A 21733-nucleotide genomic window follows, 5' to 3' on the forward strand; every position below is an offset into this window, starting at 1 on the left:
TGGCATGGTGAGATCTATGACACCGTATATACACTGTATCTGGCATGGTGAGATCTATGACACCGTATATACACTGTATCTGGCACAGTCTGATCTATGACACCGTACATGCACTGTATCTGGCATGGTGAGATCTATGACACCGTATATACACCGTATCTGGCACAGTCTGATCTATGACACCGTATATACACCGTATCTGGCACAGTCTGATCTATGACACCGTACATGCACTGTATCTGGCATGGTCAGATCTATGACACCGTATAAACACTGTATCTGGCATGGTCAGATCTATGACACCGTATAAACACTGTATCTGGCACGGTGAGATCTATGACACCTTATATACACAGTATCTGGCACAGTCAGATCTATGACACCGTATATACACTGTATCTGGCATGGTCAGATCTATGACACCGTATATACACTGTATCTGGCATGGTCAGATCTATGACACCGTATATACACTGTATCTGGCACGGTCAGGTCTATGACACCATATATGCACTGTATCTGGCACGGTAAAATGTATGACACCATATATACACTGTATCTGGCATGGTCAGACCTATGACACCGTATATACACTGTATCTGGCATGGTCAGACCTATGACACCATATATACACTGTATCTGGCATGGTCAGACCTATGACACCGTATATACAAAGTATCTGGCACAGTCTGACCTATGACACCGTATATACACTGTATCTGGCACGGTCAGACCTATGACACCATATATACACTGTATCTGGCACGGTCAGACCTATGACACCGTATATACACTGTATCTGGCACGGTCAGACCTATGACACCGTATATACACTGTATCTGGCACGGTCAGACCTATGACACCGTATATACACTGTATCTGGCACGGTCAGGTCTATGACACCGTATATACACTGTATCTGGCACGGTCAGACCTATGACACCGTATATACACTGTATCTGGCACGGTCAGACCTATGACACCGTATATACACTGTATCTGGCACGGTCAGACCTATGACACCTTATATACACTGTATCTGGCACAGTCAGATCTATGACACCATATATACACTGTATCTGGCATGGTCAGACCTATGACACCGTATATACACTGTATCTGGCACGGTCAGACCTATGACACCGTATATACACTGTATCTGGCACGGTCAGACCTATGACACCGTATATACACTGTTCCTGGAATAAAAAATATATGACAAGCGGGCGCACGATTATTTTCAAGCAGCTGGCATTAAGGATGAACCCATATATCCTCAAAATGACAAAATAAATAAATAATGCAGCGCAAAATTCATAAAGTGACAAATGCGTCTGAAGCGAAGCGCAAGTTATTAGCGCTAAAGTGACCACAACACATATCGATCGTATCAGTGTAAAACAATGTGACTGGAATTTCAATAGTGACAATGGTGAATAATTCCACACAAATCATAACAGTGATAAATAAATAATGATGAATAAAATATGAATATGAAGATGCATGAAATAAGTCCACGTGTGACGTCAATGCAGCAAGGCTCCTCCCTGATGCGTTTCGTACGCATGCACGTTGTCAAAGGGATGTGCCTGCCGCCAACGGAAATGAAGGAAATGACGAAGGAAATTACATCGGCGGCAGGCAGATCCCTTTGACAACGTGCATGCGTACGAAACGCATCAGGGAGGAGCCTTGCTGCATTGACGTCACGCCGCCGAGGCTGCATGGAAGGCCGGCAGCCATATTTGTTTTTGTAAGTGTGCTGATATACCCACATGGATGATTTTTTCCTGTAAATAAAAAATACTACACTATCAAGGTGGAGAATATCCTCTTTTGGCAACTTATATCCTTGGTGGAGAAGTACTAACGGAACTGTCCTTGTGTACTGTGAGGGTCCGGTGTGTGAGGTCTGGTGTCATTCCCTGTATGCTGTCAGTGTGCCAGTGGAGTCCCTTTCCTTTCCTGAGCCCAGATGTTCGCTGAGGATAAATTGGATATAAATTTATGCACTTCACTGTTCCTGGAATGGTGAGATTTATGACACCATATATACACTGTTCCTGGAATGGTGAAATCTATGACACCGTATAATCACTGTATCTGGCATGGTGAGATCTATGACACCGTACATGCACTGTATCTGGCATGGTGAGATGTATGACACTGTATATACACTGTATCTGGCATGGTGAGATCTATGACACCATATATACACTGTATCTGGCATGGTGAGATCTATGACACCGTATATGCATTGTATCTGGCATGGTGAAATCTATGACACCGTATATACACTGTATCTGGCATGGTGAGATCTATGACACCGTATATACACTGTATCTGGCATGGTGAGATCTATGACACCGTATTTACACTTTCCCTGGAACGGTGAGATCTATGACACCGTATCTGGAATGGTGAGATCTATGACACCGTATATGCACTGTATCTGGAATGATGAGATCTATGACACCGTATATACACCGTATCTGGCATGGTGAGATCTATGACACCGTATATACACTGTATCTGGCATGGTGAGATCTATGACACTGTATTTACACCTTCCCTGGAACGATGAGATCTATGACACCGTATCTGGAATGGTGAGATCTATGACACCGTATATGCACTGTATCTGGAATGGTGAGATCTATGACACCGTATATACACTGTATCTGGAATGGTGAGATCTATGACACCGTATATGCACTGTATCTGGAATGGTGAGATCTATGACACCGTATATACACTGTATCTGGAATGGTGAGATCTATGACACCGTATATGCACTGTATCTGGAATGGTGAGATCTATGACACCGTATATACACTGTTCCTGGCATGGTGAAATCTATGGCACCGTACATACATTGTATCTGGAATTTTCACATCTATGACACTCTGCAGTATATACATTGTATCTGTTAGATTTCATCTAGGATTACATGCATAGCTGGCCCCGGGAAGGAATGAGAATACATACAACAATGGGCTCTGGACAGCTTTACATGTCTGCACTGTCCCATTTATAAAAATAATGTTTCTGCGTATGAGGGGAACGGTAAAGCACAGTCACATACACCTCTGTACTACTTCATCCATGTAGAAAATCCAGCAGGGTGATAAATACCGTGAAATGGGAACTAGGAAAAATGTTTTTTTTTTTTCATTTTGGACAGAGTAAGGCAGGGTTAGAACCCCTGTCAGGGTTTTTTTTGCCCTCTGTGTCCCCATTGGGGAGATTTCCCCTCACTTCCTGTCCCATAGCCAAGGAAGTCCCTGGTTGTCACCAGAATCACCAGAACTAGTTTCCCCATGCTAAGATTTCCCCCCGATTCCTGTTCTGGAGTTAACCCCAAATCCACTCTCCTTAACATATTATTATTATACAGGATTTCCCATATGGAAGAAAAATATATTTGAAATATATTTTAAAAATATTCTTCCCAAATATATTGCCATATATTTGAAATGCTACAATTTTGGCCATGTTCAATATATTTCAATATATATATATATATATATATATATATATATATATATATATATATATATATCGATATACTGCATGTTGAAATGGGTTTTTATTACAAAATATATGAAAGATATTTTTAAAAATACATTTCGAATATACTGTATGTCTTTAAAAACACAAATCTACATTTTTGGAATGCATTTACAAATATATGTTAAAATGACTTTTTTATATGTTAAAAAAAATCTGAAGAATATATTTAAAAAAAATATATTTTTAAAAATATATATTTTAAATATATTCTTCAGATTTTTTTTAACATATAAAAAAGTCATTTTAATATATGTTAAATATATATATATATATATATATATATATATATATTTATTGAAATATATATGTATTGAAATATATTGAATATGTTCAAAATTGTAGCAATATATTTGGGAAGAATATTTTTAGAATGCACATTGCACCGTGTTTTGCGAACTGATTTCGGGGTGTTGCTAACTTAACCCCTTCATGCCTAAGAGTAAAACAAATCTAAATGCCTAAGCACAATTTTACAACGTTGACATGTGTTAGTAAAACCGTCCATATCATCGCAACTACTTTGTACATCCGGGTGGATTATACCGCGTTTTTTTCAGGACAAATTGGGCTTTCATTTGGTGGTAAATGGTCATGGATAGCTCCTGATTTTTTTTTATTATCAAAGGAAAACTGGCCCAAAATAGTAAAAAAAAAAAATATTTTTTTTTTAAATTTAGCTGTGTGTTTCTTCTTACTACCATAACCTACCACCAAAGAACAACCCAAAATAAATTCTCCAGCTCTTGACGATCGCAGCGATACCATATATGTGTATGTTATTTGTTGTTTGTACCCGGAGTACAGCCCAGAAACAATTGTGTACTTTTTTTTTCTACCTAAAACACACTGACACCAATTTTTTTTTAATCCTGACCTTTGACCCTGACCTTGACCCAAACACTTACCCTGGCACTGAACTAGATCAAACCTTGATCTAGGTATTTTTTTCTTTTACTTTTTAATATTTATTTATTTATCTTTTTTTTTTTTTCTTTCTTTTTCTTTACAAAATTTTTTCCCCCTCTATGCCAGGAGTTAGAGAGATACAATGTATAATAGGATGTATATAATGATACAATGTGTAATAGGATGTATATAATGATACAATGTGTAACGGAATGTATATAATGATACAATGTATAATAGGATGTACATAATGATACAATGTATAATAGGATGTATATAATGATACAATGTATAATAGGATGTATATAATGATACAATGTATAATGGAATGTATATAATGATACAATGTATAATGGAATGTATATAATGATACAATGTATAATAGAATGTATATAATGATACAATGTATAATAGAATGTATATAATGATACAATGTATAACGGAATGTATATAATGACACAATGTATAATGGAATGTATATAATGATACAATGTATAATAGAATGTATATACAGTCATGGCCGAAATTGTTGGCACCCTTGATATTTTTCCTGAAAATCAAGTATTTCACACAAAAAAGGTATTGCATTAACACATGTTTTGCTATACACATGTTTATTCCCTTTGTATGTATTGGAACAAATATAAAACAGAGGCAGAAAAGCAAATATGACATAATGTCACACAAAACCCCAAAAATGGGCTGGACAAAAGTATTGGCACCCTTAACTTAATATTTGGTTGCACACCCTTTGGAAAACATAACTGAAATCAGTCGCTTCCTATAACCATCAATAAGCTTCTGACACCTCTCACCCGGAATTTTGGACCACTCTTCCTTTGCAAACAGCTCCAGGTCTCTCTTATTGGAAGGACACCTTTTCCCAACAGCAATTTTAAGATCTCTCCACAGGTGTTCAATGGGATTTAGATCTGGGCTCATTGCTGGCCACTTCAGAACTCTCCAGCGCTTCTTTGCCATCCATTTCTGAGTGCTTTTTGACGTATGTTTGGGGTCATTGTCCTGCTGGAAGACCCAGGATCTTGGACGCAAACCCAGCTTTCTGACACTGGGCCCTACAGTGCGACCCAAAATCCTTTGGTAATCCTCAGATTTCATGATGCCTTGCACACAGTCAAGGCACCCAGTGCCAGAGGCAGCAAAACAACCCCAAAACATCATTGAACCTCCACCATATTTTACCGTAGGTACTGTGTTTTGTTCTTTGTAGGCCTCATTCCGTTTTCGGTAAACAGTAGAATGATGTGCTTTACCGAAAAGCTCTATCTTGGTCTCATCTGTCCACAAGACGTTTTCCCAGAAGGCTTTTGGCTTACTCAAGTACATTTTGGCAAACTGTAGTCTTGCTTTTTTATGTCTCTGTGTCAGCAGTGGGGTCCTCCTGGGTCTCCTGCCATAGCGTTTCATTTCATTTAAATGTCGACGGATAGTTCGCGCTGACACTGATGCTCCCTGAGCCTGCAGGACAGCTTGAATGTCTTTGGAACATGTTTGGGGCTGCTTATCCACCATCCGGACTATTCTGCGTTGCAATCTTTCATCAATTTTCCTCATCCGTCCACGACCAGGGAGATTAGCTACAGTGCCATGGGTTGCAAACTTCTTGATAATGTTGCGCACTGTGGACAAAGGCAAATCTAGTTCTCTGGAGATGGACTTGTAACCTTGAGATTGTTGATATTTTGCCACAATTTTGGTTCTCAGGTCCTCAGACAGTTCTCGTCTCCTCTTTCTGTTGTCCATGCTTAGTGTGGCACAGACAGACACACAATGCAAAGGTTAAGTGAACGTCTCTCCTTTTTATCTGCTTTCAGGTGTGATTTCTATATTGCCCACACCTGTTACTTGCCCCAGGTGAGTTTACAGGAGCATCACATGCTTGTAACATTCTTATTTATCCGCAGTTGTGAAAGGGTGCCAATACTTTTGTCCAGCCCATTTTTGGAGGTTTGTGTGACATTATGTCGAATTTGCTTTCTTTCCTCCCTTTTTTTGTTTTGTCCCAATACACACAAAGGGAATAAACATGTGTATAGCAAAACATGTGTTAATGCAATACGTTTCGTGAGAAATACATGATTTCCTGGAGAAATATCAAGGGTGCCAACAATTTCGGCCATGACTGTAATGATACAATGTATAACGAAATGTATATAATGATACAATGTATAATAGGATGTATATAATGATACAATGTATAATAGGATGTATATAATGATACAATGTATAATGTAATGTATATAATGATACAATGTATAATAGGATGTATATAATGATACAATGTATAATAGGATGTATATAATGATACAATGTATAATGGAATGTATATAATGATACAATGTATAATGGAATTTATATGATGATACAATGTATAATATAATGTATATAATGATACAATGTATAATATGATGTATATAATGATACAATGTATAATAGGATGTATATAATGATACAATGTATAATGGAATGTATATAATGATACAATGTATAATAGGATGTATATAATGATACAATGTATAATAGAATGTATATAATGATACAATGTGTAATAGGATGTATATAATGATACAATGTATAATGGAATGTATATAATGATACAATGTATCTCTCTCCTCCATTCATAGAGAGAGAGAGAGAGAGAGAGAGAGAGAGAAAAAAAACAAGGGGGCCGGGCTGTACAGTGACTGATCACTGTGATAGCCAATCAGAGGCTATCACAGCAATCATGTGACCCGGAATCAGGAGTCCCGGGTCCCGATCGTTAGAACGAGATCCGGTGTTCTCAGTGACACCGCGGTCTTTGTTCTGGGAGCGCGCCGTGCAGAAAGTCAGGTACGCAAATATGCGGCCCTACAGAAAAAAGCCCAGTTCTGTGAGGCCACGTATTTGTGTGACGTCGGCATTGAGGGGTTAACAGACACACAGTAATGAACGGGGTGCGATTGTGACGCGGTGTGGAAATCTCACAGAAACCGGTGTTAATTCAGCAGTGTGAACGAAGGGAGCAGGATGGAAAATTTGACTCAAATGAATTTCTAGCAATGTATGTGGTTTTCATTTGATACATTTTTTTTTTTTTTTTTTTGAGTGAACGAGTTTGTAAAGCTTGCCCTGCATTAGTAGATTTTGAAATAAATGATTGGATGAGAATTCGTACTGAAATCCGCAGCACATTCCATGACCTGACGAATGTCGATCTAAAGTGGCACAAAACCTCCTTTCCTTCTAACATTGGATCGTGGAATGAATGGACTTTCCTGAGCATAAACCAAAATCCACCGCTAAGCTGGCCATACACCAGAAGGATTTTGGTCAACATTTTTTCGTTTTAAAGCGGAGCTCCGGGCTCCCCCACAAAAATGAAAGGTCAGGGGAAGGAGTGGGGGTGAACTACCATCTCAGATCAAAACCAGGTACCCCCCCATAAAGGGAACAATGTGACAGAGGAGGGGGGAGGATGCAGACAAGCAAAACTTTTGGATGAAGTTTCATTTACGTGTAGCAAATTGGAGCGTTTTTTGTGCAACTTTTTGCATGATTTTTGTATTTTCATGATGCATTTTTAGGTGTCTTTGAGCTTTGGTGTTTTTTTATTAGCCAGTAGAGAAAAATATCATCTGTCGCATCATTTGTTGCTGGGTTTTTCAGATTTTTTTAAATTTTTCATCAGCTTTTATTTCTTTTTATGCTTTTATTGTTATTTTTTTTTTTTTGTTAGGGTAAGGAGTTAGAGTTAAGGTCAGGTTAGGGTTAGGATTAGGGGTTAGGTGTAAATATTTTATGGTCCTCTTATTATTTATTCTCTAATTTTTTGGTTAGGCTTGGGTTGTTAATAATAATACAAATAACAATAATAAAAGAATAAATAAATATAAAATAAGTACACAAATAAATACAAATAATCCTAAATAAAGAATAAATACATACAATAAATACTATGTAATAATAAATAATAATTAACCCCTAACCTTAACCCCCTAACCTCTAAAAAATGTTTTTAAAATAAATATTAAAAATAATATTTTTAGTAATAATAATAAAATCTTAACTATCACAAACAAATATAATGTATTATTATTTTTTTTGTTCGGGTTTTTATTAATATTGTATTATTATTATTAATAATAATAATAATAATGTGTTTAACATTCACCGTTGTGACGGGGCGTCATATGCTGTCCTGTCAAAACAAGTCGCTCACTCGGCCTCGGGGCAGCGTCTCAATCTGTCTCCGGCTGTATCCACGGGACACAGCCGATGACATATCACTACAACTGCCTGTTGCCAGTGAAATGTGACCAATCACAGCAGATCACATGTCGATTGTATACAATGGATGGCTTCTTGTCATACCATCCATTGTATACAATTATGTTGTTAGCTGTGGCTGGTCAAGGATCATGTGACCAGCTTTACCCAATCACAGCTAATTATTTTCACCAAAGAAATGTAGCAGAATACATTTTGACCTAAATTTTATTTTCTTGCAAAATTTTATAACAGAAACAAAGAAAAGTGCTTTTTTGTTTTCAAAAATTTCAGGTGTTTTTTATTTTATTTAGCAAAAAATAGAAAAAACTCAGTGGCGATTAAATACCACCAAAAGAAAACTTTATTTGTGTGCAAAAAAATGATAAAAATTTCATATGGGTACAGTGTTGCATGACCGAGCAATTCATTCAAAGTGTGATTGCGCTGAAAGCTGAAAATTGGCCTGGACAGGAAGGGGGTGAAAGTGTCCGGACAGGAAGGGGGTGAAAGTGTCCGGACAGGAAGGGGGTGAAAGTGTCCGGACTGGAAGGGGGGGAAAGTGTCCGGACTGGAAGGGGGGTGAAAGTGTCCGGACTGGAAGGGGGGTGAAAGTGTCCGGACTGGAAGGGGGGTGAAAGTGTCCTGACTGGAAGGGGGGAAAAGTGTCCGGACTGGAAGGGGGTAAAAGTGTCCGGACTGGAAGGGGGTGAAAGTGTCCGGACTGGAAGGGGGTAAAAGTGTCCGGACTGGAAGGGGGGGAAAGCGTCCGGACTGGAAGGGAGTGAAAGTGTCCGGGCAGGAAGGGGGTGAAAGTGTCCGGACTGGAAGGGGGGGAAAGTGTCCGGACTGGAAGGGAGTGAAAGTGTCCGGGCAGGAAGGGGGTGAAAGTGTCCAGACTGGAAGGGGGGGAAAGTGTCCGGACTGGAAGGGGGTGAAAGTGTCCGGACTGGAAGGGGGGTGAAAGTGTCCGGACTGGAAGGGGGGGAAAGTGTCCGGACTGGAAGGGGGGGAAAGTGTCCGGACTGGAAGGGGGTGAAAGTGTACGGATAGGAAGGGGGTAAAAGTGTCCGGACTGGAAGGGGGAGGAAAGTGTCCGGACTGGAAGGGGGGGAAAGTGTCCCGACTGGAAGGGGGTGAAAGTGTCCGGACTGGAAGGGGGTGAAAGTGTCCCGACTGGAAGGGGGTGAAAGTGTCCGGACTGGAAGGGGGGTGAAAGTGTCCGGACTGGAAGGGGGGGAAAGTGTCCGGACTGGAAGGGGGGGAAAGTGTCCGGACTGGAAGGGGGTGAAAGTGTACGGACAGGAAGGGGGTAAAAGTGTCCGGACTGGAAGGGGGGGGAAAGTGTCCGGACTGGAAGGGGGTGAAAGTGTCCCGACTGGAAGGGGGTGAAAGTGTCCGGACTGGAAGGGGGTGAAAGTGTCCCGACTGGAAGGGGGTGAAAGTGTCCGGACTGGAAGGGGGGGAAAGTGTCCGGACTGGAAGGGGGGGAAAGTGTCCGGACTGGAAGGGGGGGAAAGTGTCCGGACTGGAAGGGGGGGAAAGTGTCCGGACTGGAAGGGGGGGAAAGTGTCTGGACTGGAAGGGGGGGAAAGTGTCCGGACTGGAAGGGGGGGAAAGTGTCCGGACTGGAAGGGGGTGAAAGCGTCCGGTATTGAAGTGGTTAATATATTTTATTTTACGGTTGGGGGTTAATTATTAATTTATTTATTATTACATATTAATTTATTTGATTTATTTTTTTATTTATGATGATGTATATTTATTTTACATACTTTTTTATATATATATTATTATATTTTTTAAAATTTTTACATTTGAGCCAAAAAACGCTCTAAAATGTGCGAAAATTGCATGTTTCCATTTATTTCTATGGGAATAAAAATGCACCAAAAATGCCCAATTTAAGCTACTAAAAAAGCTGCAGAATTTTTTTGAGCTTCAGGCGACTTGAAGTGTTTCTGCGAAGCGTTCAGCCTGCTAATTTTTCTATCAGAGTTTGGATTTTATACAGGGTGGTAGTGCCTCTTTTTCATTTATATTTAGTAAATGGCTTGAACATTGTAGCATGTACTTCCCCATGGTAGTGTACATTTTTTGATCCTTTGGTCTTCCCATGGTTTTTTCACATGGATGTCGGTGGAAATACCATCTCTGGTGGATCGGGATTGTAGGATAACAATAAGCGCACTTTGACCATTTATAATACACGGCTCAAAAAATGAAAGGAACACTTTGGAAACCCATCAGATCTCAATGGGGAGGAATCTCCTGCTGGATCTCCATACTGACATGGACGGGGTGATGTGTTAGGAATGTAAGGACACCTCATCGTTTGATGGAAATGAAAATGATCGACCTACAGGGGACTGAATTCAAAGACACCCCGAAAATCAAAGTGAAAAAATGATGCAGCAGGCGAGTCCATATTGCTGAAATGTCATTGCAGCAACTCAGAACGGTCCTCAGTAGTTTGTATGGCCCCCACGTGCTTGTATGCATGCCTGACAACGTTGGGGGAGGATCCTAATGAGACCACGGATGGTGTCCTGGGGGATTTCCTCCCAGATCTGGACCAGGGCATCACTGAGCTCCTGGACAGTCTGAGGTGCAACCTTGTGGCGTTGGATGGACCGAAACATGACATCCCAGAGGTGTTCTATTGGATTTAGGTCAGGGGAGCGTGGGGGCCATTCAATGGTATCAAATCCTTCATCCTCCAGGAACTGCCTGCATACTCTCCCCACATGAGGCTGGGCATTGTCTGCACCAGGAGGAACCCAGGATTAAACTCTATTCTTCAGAATAAGGACCTTATAATCAGACCTGCGGACAAAGGAGGAGGAGTGGTGATCCTAAATAAGAAAGACTATCTAGCAGAGTCATTAAGAATTTTAGGAGATAGAGATACTTACGCCATTCTTCCTAAGAATCCGCTTATACCCTACAAGCGTTCCTTGAAGAATCTGATTAAGAAAGGCTATGAGAACAATTTAATCAACTTAAAAGAGAAGGAATTCCTATGCCTGAAAGCTCCGAGACTTCGGGCACTTTATTATTTACCGAAGGTCCACAAAAATTCCACACACCCTCCAGGTAGACCAATAATTAGTGGGAAAGGGTCTCTATGCTCCAGAATTGACGCATATGTAGACCATTTCCTACAACCTTTAGTTACGACTACTCCTTCATACATCAATGATACGAAACAGGTACTCAATGATATCAATTCCTTAAAGTGGAACCCAACACATCTCACCTATCTAGTCACCGCAGACGTGGCCTGCCTGTATAGTAATATTGATCATAGGGATGGCATGGAGGCGGTCAATTATTACCTAGATCTAGCGGACCACATCTCCATGTCCCACAAAATGTACATTATGGAACTCTTAGATTTCGCGATGCGAAACAATTATTTCTGGTTTAGCAAAACCTACTAGCAATGGGCGCAAAATTTGCCCCCAGCCTGGCCAACTTGTTCATGGCCAGGTGGGAGGAAGACGTCATTTACTCTAGAGAATGGCCAGAATTGTTATTTTATAAGAGGTACATTGACGATGTACTCTTACTCTGGCAGGGGGAGGAGACAGCCCTCATTAACTTTTTTTGGACATTAAATAATAATAATCTAAACATTCAACTCTCTTTTGAATACAGTACCAATTCCATTAATTTTTTAGACATAACCCTAATCAACAAGGGAGGCTATTGTACGACAGAAGCATTCTTTAAACAGACAGATAGAAATAGTTTCATTCCAACAGACAGTTGCCATCACCCGTCCTGGCTATCAGGCATTCTGAAGAGTCAATTTATGAGAGTAAGGTGCAACTGTACAGATATGGACACTTACCTCACTAAGGCCAATATTCTCAGCAACACGTTCATTGAGAAAGGTTATGACGAGAATGCTTTAAAAGCAGAAATACAAAATGTAGCCAACATGAATCAGGAAGATATGCTTACTGGTCCACCAAAACCCAAGGACAACAAGTTCTGCCCTTTTATTACGTCGTTCTCGATTCAGCATAAGATGATCAGCAAAATCATAAAGAAGAACTGGAACGATCCAAAGGCAGATCCTGTACTTTCCAAAGTTTTGCCAGACAGGCCCGAGATCGTTTTTAGAAAGGCACAAACGCTTAGGAATAGGATCTCACCTAATGTTATTGACCCTCCCTCCCAACCCAGCTTTTTCTCACAATTTAAAGGTTTTTATCCATGCAAAAAATGTCAAATCTGCCGACATACTTCTATGTCTAGGAAAAAATAGATACCTTCACCTCTTCGGTCACTGGGAAATCTTATAAGATTCCTATGTTCATTAATTGTAACACTAGACATGTGGTATATCTCCTGGAATGCCCGTGTCGCAAACAATATATTGGCCGGACAACCAGGAGATTAAGGGATAGGCTCCGTGAGCATGTTTATAATATTGAGAAGGGCTTTAAGGAACATCCCCTATCCAAACACTTCAGGTATGTACATCACAGAGACCCTTCTTCTCTGAAATTCATAGGCATAGATTTGGTACGACAGCATTGGCGCGGTTCCAACAAAACCAGACAAATATCCCAACTGGAGACGAAATGGATATACAAAATCAAATCTTTGACCCCAACAGGCCACAATGTTGACATTGACATCAACTGCTTTATAGATAACAGTTGATGTCAGATGACAATCTATACTAATGTTGACTATCTACACTGCATATATCCACTTTCCCCTTTTTAAGTATGTTTTAATATGAATAGTTATGGAGAATATTAATATTTTGGAGAAATACATGACCACACTAAGACCTTACCTTTAGGTCTATATATATATTGCGGTTTATATGCTGGGTCGTAATAGCCTGTTTATGATTTTATATAATGTTTTTTAGATGGGAGTTTATAATGGTCTATGTATATATGTCGGTTTTATGGAAACAATATATTGGGATTTATAGATGAGTTATATTACATTTACATGTATGAATATATGAGTAATGCCCATACATACATGTAATAGATGGGACATCTATATACCTCATTATATAGTCCGCAATATTATATGGTTATCAGTATACTACTTGAGTCATTAGGGGGCAGAACGCATTACATTAATGGTTTTAAACACGCAGATTGTTGAGGTTTATTATGATAGGTGTCTCATTTTACTATTGTATGTATTTATATTCAGATATGTTTATTAAGCTATGGGGAGTAACCTTTTTTAATATTTATTTTTTAACATCTCAGTGCCCATTAATAGATTCTATTCAATTCATTGGTAATGGCATTTGTATGACAATTTGAGTGTCGTGAGCTTAGATCTGCACCATCGCCTACATGGATATGGCGGTCGTGCTTTTGTCTGCACGCATAGTGCAGGAGTATTGGCCTTGTGTCGATCTACTAGAAAATGACGTGTGCAGTACTGCGCATGCGCCCTCACATTGTCTACAGACGCCATGAGATAACAGATTGGTCTATAACAAAATGGTGCCGGCGCTCTTGCGCACGTGCACATGCGCGATCACCAGCAAGGCTAGCATCTATTATGTGAATGGATTGGTCTACAAGAAAATGGTGCCGGCGCTCTTGCGCCCGTGCACATGCGCGATCACCGGCAAGATGGCGCGGGCTAATCTCCGGTGCAGGCTAGCATCTATTATGTAAATGGATTGGTCTACAAGAAAATGGCGCAGAAACTTCCGTGCATGCGCACACACGCCGGCAAGATGGCGCTGGCTGGCTAACCTATATAAGAGCACACACAGATGTCCGGTGGCTATGGCAGCACCCCTTTTGAGGACGTATTCGCATACGAAATGCGTCAAGGGGAGCCCATACATGCCGTGACGTCACGCCGCCAGATCAGGGAGGCCATTTTCTAGCTCCAGCTGGTCAGTGTATATTTAGCAGTACTGCTTCTATTCATCTGCATATCACATAGGATTTATCTACCTGATTTTATTTTGTACATGTAACACGTAATATATTTTAACTTGAATATTCACAATAAATATTACAGAATACTACACTATGGGAATCCATCTTTTTTGCTCCGTGCCGAGGAATTAAATCCATCTAGGACCCCAGGTGCATCACCAGGATTAGAGGAGGGAACCAGTGACCAGACCCCACTGCAGTCCCCCTGTTCCAGGGCATCTGGGAGGGATTCATCCATTACCCGGAGATACAGAGGAGAGGATTCTGCTTCAGGCTGTACCCTCAAGGGAACCCCTCCTCCTGGATTATCTGATCTTTGCGCATTAAGATTGGTGAGTGGGCAATCTTTCTATATCCACCTTGATCGCACGCCACCGGATTTCAAGATCTACTTATATTGGTCCATCGCTCACCAGTGGGATTAATCACTACCATCTGATTGGCTATTTTGGACACTATATTACATATTGAATTTGACTCTTATTTATGAACGGTTTATTATTTCTGTATCATATTGGGGATTAATTGTTTAGCGCTGCACTATGTTTATGACTAGTTCATGTGAGTGGGCATGACACCCTCCTGGCCAAGGCCAGAGCCAGCAAGGAGAAGAAGAAAATACAAAATGTGTGACTAGTTCATGTGAGAAAGTTTGTGGTTACTTTTTGTTGCATTGGCTGCTACAGTAAGCGCTCGCTTTACACTCTTGGTTCTGATGCCCACTCATGCTCAGATACAAACTGTCACCTTTCCTACACAGGTCTCTAGTTCTCTGATGCTTCACGGAACTTTGAAGTAATAGCTCACAAACCCTTCTCCGGTTCCCCCCTCCCCCCCCCCTCACCAACATGCTATATTTTCATTATAGATCTTATTTTAGATTCAGTAACATCATCACTGGGTCTCTGTGCTTCTCTAGGGAATGCAGGCACATCATGGCTGGTGGAAAGGGGCTGGCATAGCTTTCTGAAAACATCACATCGCACTGCCTCAGTACTCCTCTCAAGAGTCCTTTTGATGCAAGCAGTGGGCTGGATCTTGCGAACAGTTATGCAAATAAAAAAATGGGTTGGTTGGGCATCAGTCTGGAGGGGTGGGTGCCGGGGGCGGACTGACAACTTATGGGGCCCCCGGGCAATAGGGGATCATGGGGCCCCTGTGTACTTGCCAAAACTCAAAAAAGCCTATGAAAAAGGTACCAGGGGCATCTCATGGGGCCCCCTACTGACCCCGGGCCCTCTGCCAGTGCCCGAGTTCCCCAATGATCAGTCCACTCCTGGGTGGGTGTTCCTAGGCTGGCTGTATTTGCATGGTAACACTCACGTGTGACACTGAGCCTTCATAATAGAAAGAACTGAAATCTAATGAATGAAATGGGAGGGACAGTCAGGCTGGGGAGGAAAGTCCTAGATGATGCTGGATGTCCTCCAGCCAGGAAATGATGTGGGCTCTTATGAATAAAAAGGGGTGGGACAGGGGCAGTCAGGCTGGGGAGGAAAGTGCTAGATGATACTGGATGTCCTTCAGCCAGGAAAATAGGTGGGCTCCTATGAATAAGAATGGGTGGGACACAGACAGGCTGGGGAGGATTCTGGACGTCATCCAGCCAGGAAATGAGGCGGAGCTCTATCTGACCTGCTGCAGCTTCTGATGCACATTGTGAGAAGCTTACAGTGTGCAGTGACATCAGAAAAGTAACATCCATCAGGAGAAGAGCCGCTACACCAGTTCTGTCCCTACGCGGGGGCTGGGCAGTGTAGCAGGATGCAGAGTGACAGCAGAGGTGGGGGGTGGAGTGTGGTTCAGGGGCTGCTCATCTCACAGGAATCAAGGATCACAATCTCAGCAACAGCCTACTGCCTGTAAGAGAAGGGCTTCTGACCCTACATAATACATAAAGAAGGATAGCAGGAACAATTTCAGCCATTTTTTATATCGATCGATCCCCTAGTGCCTGGCAGGGAAGATGTCGGCCGTTTGTGGGGCGGATGTGGCCTTGTGTCTATGGGAGATGTAAGTCTTGGGTTTGTGACATTTTATTGCTCCCCCCGGGGGGCCCTTCAAAGTGTGCGGGTTAGTGTAGTAAAAGCCGGGGGCTCACCTGTGAGTGCAGAGAATGGCGTCCCTTTCCACAAAGTCGCTATCCAATCATAAGCTGCGGTCAGTCGTGAGATACGCTCCAAGCTCCGTCTAGAGGGTGTCCGCTCCTGTATAGGGGGCTCCGTAGGGTGCCAAGATGTGGGGTAGAAGGGTCCAACAAGGTGCCCAGATTTGGGGTAGAAGAGTCTAACAAGGTGCCAAGATTTGGGGTAGAAGGGTCCAACAAGGTTCCAGGATTTGGGGCAGAAGGGTCCAACAAGGTTCCAGGATTTGGGGTAGAAGGGTTCAACAAGGTGCCAGGATTTGGGGTAGAAGGGTTCAACAAGGTGCCAGGATTTGGGGAAGAAGGGTTCAACAAGGTGCCAGGATTTGGGGAAGAAGGGTTCAACAAGGTGCCAGGATTTGGGGTAGAAGCGTCCAACAAGGTGCCAAGATTTGGGGTAGAAGGGTCCAACAAGGTGCCAGGATTTGGGGTAGAAGCGTCCAACAAGGCTCCAGGATTTGGGGTAGAAGGGTTCAACAAGGTGCCAGGATTTGGGGTAGAAGCGTCCAACAAGGTGCCAAGATTTGGGGTAGAAGGGTCCAACAAGGTGCCAGGATTTGGGGTAGAAGCATCCAACAAGGTGCCAAGATTTGGGGTAGAAGGGTTCAACAAGGTGCCAGGATTTGGGGTAGAAGCGTCCAACAAGGTGCCAAGATTTGGGGTAGAAGGGTTCAACAAGGTGCCAGGATTTGGGGTAGAAGCGTCCAACAAGGTGCCAAGATTTGGGGTAGAAGGGTCCAACAAGGTGCCAGGATTTGGGGTAGAAGGGTCCAACAAGGTGCCAGGATTTGGGGTAGAAGCGTCCAACAAGGTGCCAAGATTTGAGGTAGAAGGGTTCAACAAGGTTCCAGGATTTGGGGTAGAAGGGTCCAACAAGGTGCCAAGATTTGGGGTAGAAGGGTCCAACAAGGTTCCAGGATTTGGGGTAGAAGCGTCCAACAAGGTGCCAAGATTTGGGGTAGAAGAGTCCAACAAGGTTCCAGGATTTGGGGCAGAAGCGTCCAATAGGATGCCAGGATTTCGGATGTTGGTTCGGTGTCAGTCCCTGCGGTAGGATCTCAGTGACAGCCTGGCGATGGGGCAGGGTAGGACTGAATAAACACAGGAAGTCGCCCTTTGGACTCTGTATTCCGCAGGTATTAGATTACACCTGGGGACAGGTGACTACAAGGGGGGGGGTGGCACTGACACCCCGACAGCACGCGCTCATTAACCCTTCCTGGAGCAGAGCCAGCTTGCAGCAGCAGATGGGGAGAGGAGACCATCTGGTCGGAGCAGTTCTCTCCTAGGTGACACCAGTGTACACAATGCACCAGGTTGGACTGGTTCCTGCACTGCCGCTGACACCTCCAGACCTCCCATCCCGGGCCGCCATCACACTGACACCACATGGATCTGCCAGCAACATTACCAACCTTTACCTCTTGCAAAATTTGCTGGACACGTTTCCTTCTTTTCTCTTTTCTTTTCTTTTCTCTTCTCTCTTCTCTTCTTCTCTTTTTTCTCTTCTCTCTTCTCTCTTTTCTTCTTCTCTTTTCTCTTCTCTTTTCTCTTCTCTCTTTTCTCTTCTCTCTTCTCTCTTCTCTCTTTCCTCTTCTCTCTTTCCTCTTCTCTCTTTCCTCTTCTCTTCTCTCTTCTCTCTTTTCTTCTTCTCTTTTTTCTCTTCTCTTTTTTCTCTTCTCTTTCCTCTTCTCTCTTTCCTCTTCTCTCTTTCCTCTTCTCTCTTTCCTCTTCTCTCTTTCCTCTTCTCTCTTTCCTCTTCTCTCTTTCCTCTTCTCTCTTTCCTCTTCTCTCTTTCCTCTTCTCTCTTTTCTCTTCTCTTTCCTCTTCTCTTCTCTCTTTTCTCCTCTTCCATGCAGTAGGTGTGTGTAGGAGGGGCGCCTCGGGGGACATTTCTTCCAGCCCCATTCACACTAAATCCTGGTGAGAATATCGATTGAACGATCGTCCATTTTTTGCACACCCTAGTTTCATATCAAAAATAAAGAAGTTACTAAATGAAAAAATTGTCGTCGGACAGAATACAACTTCCCGCAATGATACAATGTAACGTGATCAGGATGTTGGATTGTCACGGATTCTGTTTCATGCGCGGTCTTGGCCACTCCATATCCTACTGTACTAATTAAGGGTCAGTTCACACCATAGACATGCAGCCCAGACGCGTTCTGGATGCGTTTCTGCAATGTGCGTTTTTGCCACATTTTTGGCACATTCTGGTGCGTTTTTGAGGCGTTCTGGTTTGTTTTTTTCCCCTCTTTCTCTTCAATTTAAATAGGGACAAATACATTCCAGTGCATTTTTGATGCGTTTTGGTGCATTCTGATGTATTCCAGCACTTTTTTGATGTGTTTTACCGCGTTCCAGTACAGTTCTGTGCAGAAGCATCTAGACCGCATGTGGGAAATGCATCAAAAGAGCATCAAAAAGGCAGCGGATCCCCGGTACAGTGAGAAAAAGGCAGGGGGAAAAAAAGCATCTGGAATGCATTCGGAAACGCATCAACAGTGCATCAAAAATGCATCGGACCCCAGTACAGTTGAAAAAAAAAAAAAAGAATAAAAGAAAGCATTTAAAAACGCATAAAAAATGCACTGGACATGAATACAGTGAGAGAAAAAAACACCCAATCCTCCAGAGTGACACCCACCCATCCGCTCTCCCCGGACCCCGCATTCACTATATCCGCTCTCCCGGACCCTGCATTCACTATATCCGCTCTCCCCGGACCCCGCATTCACTCTAACCGCTCTCCCCGGACCCCGCATTCACTATATCCGCATTCCCCGGACCCCGCATTCACTATATCCGCATTCCCCGGACCCTGCATTCACTATATCCACATTCCCCGGACCCCGCATTCATTATATCCGCATTCCCCGGACCCCGCATTCACTATATCCGCTCTCCCCGGACCCTGCATTCACTGTATCCGCTCTCCCCGGACCCCGCATTCACTACATCCGCTCTCCCCAGACCCCGCATTCACTATATCCGGTCTCCTCGGACCCCGCATTCACTATATCCGCTCTCCCCGGACCCTGCATTCACTATATCCGCTCTCCCCGGACCCCGCATTCACTATATCCGCTCTCCCCGGACCCCGCATTCACTATATCCGCTCTCCCCGGACCCCGCATTCACTATATCCGCTCTCCCACAGTACGCACAACCTGGAAATGCAATTATTTTCGTAAATATACTACTCCTGGAGTTTGCATGTTCTCCCTGTGCCTGTGTGGGTTTCCTCCGGGTACTCCGGTTTCCTCCCACAGTCCAAAGACATGCTGGTAGGTGAATTGGCTCCTGTCCATATTGTCCCTAGTATGTGTATGTATGAATGTGAGTTAGGGACCTTAGATTGTACACCGCTTGAGGGTTAGGGAAATAGAAATGCAATTATTTTAGTAAATATAAACTGCTAAATCCCTTTTCTCATCAGCAGTATATAGCAGTCTTGTGACTTCTGTCTTATGACTTCTGTCTGGCAAAGCACATGTTGAAGCTTGTAGGAGTTTTCATTCTCTGACGGTCCTATAAGGCTGCATGACCCCTGACCCTCTGGACAGTGCTGATTGGCCCTGTGCTGATCACATGCACCCTCTCAAAGGAAAAAAAAACTCTAGCAATACACACCAAACTGAGCATGTGCAGAGTGACTCCTAGATCTCTATAATATGAGGTGATGGATTGGGGACACTGGAAGGAGAGGATCAGAGAAGAAAGGATCAACCAGTCTTTTTACACAATGCAGAGGATTAGCCCCTTAGGTCCCGCAGTGAGTATAACCAGCATGCTTTCCTGCATCTACAGACTGATTGTACTGTTGGGGGTTTAGTAACACTTCCCCAAAATGACAACAGTTTTGTCTGGAGATGAACTTTCAGGCTGAATATACAAATTCTTGAGTCTGCAGCCGCCGGTGACACCAGAGCCCTCTATTCTCTGAGTGGTAGGTGACGTGGCCCTGGGATCTCCCACGTGGCCACCGGCGACATTCAGCAGCTCTGCCGGGAGTCACAGTTCCATTTGTACAGCTGTGTTTGTTCAGGGATATCCAGAAGCTCTGGCCTGCTGCTGCTTCCAAGCTCCTCTGACCCATCCGCTCTCCAGGACCGAGGAATATCTTCCCGATAACACGGGAATTTCCAGATCATGGAGATCCAGGATGGACTTTGCCTCCGATTTCAGTGACACCTTATCTCAACAATGGCCGATATCACATGACATGCCGGTGACACCGCTCTGCACCTGTTCACCCGGCCGCCCGCACTCCTCTATTGTGGCTCCATTGGGATGGACTTGGATGGTACAAGACACAGCGACGCACCCATGATGACATCATCATATAATAACATAGAACATGATGACATCATCAAATAATAACATAGGAAATGATGACATCATAAAATAGCATAGAAAATAATGACATAATCATATAATAACATAGGAATTGATGACATCATCAAATAACAGAACATGATGACATCATCAAATAATAATAGGGATCAGAAGTAGCGCCCTGACTAATTTGTAGGTTCCATCATTTTAACTGTTGTTACAGAGACATCTAGTGGTCACTCTTGGAGATGCATTTCACCACTTCAAGTGTTACAAAACCTCGGACCCCGCATTCACTATACCCACTTTCCCCGGACCCCGCGTTCACTATACCCGCTGTCCCCAGACCCCGCGTTCACTATACCCGCTCTCCCCGGACCCCGCATTCACTGTATCCGCTCTCCCCGGACCCCGCACTCACTGTATCCGCTCTCCACAGACCCCACATTCACTATATCCGGTCTCCCCGGACCCCGCACTCACTGTATCCGCTCTCCCCGGACCCCGCATTCACTATATCCGCTCTCCCCGGACCCCGCATTCACTATATCCGCTC

The 21733-nt window shown here is 43.0% G+C and overlaps 1 protein-coding gene across 1 annotated transcript in view; it reads right to left on the reverse strand.

Moving 5' to 3' along the window:
• The window catches only part of LOC149445876 (phospholipid-transporting ATPase ID-like), a 188395-nt gene extending 171459 nt beyond the window's left edge, over positions 1-16936 (reverse strand). Inside the window, exon 1 of the mRNA XM_089653337.1 lies at positions 16795-16936. The gene's annotated coding sequence lies outside the window, so the exon portion shown is untranslated. The remainder of the gene's footprint in view (positions 1-16794) is intronic.
• Between the last annotated feature and the right edge of the window lie 4797 nt (positions 16937-21733).

This window comes from Staurois parvus, unplaced genomic scaffold, assembly GCF_062004578.1.
Source record: "Staurois parvus isolate SC_StPar_1 unplaced genomic scaffold, SC_StPar_1.0 ptg000706l, whole genome shotgun sequence".
Taxonomy (NCBI): Eukaryota; Metazoa; Chordata; class Amphibia; order Anura; family Ranidae; genus Staurois; species Staurois parvus.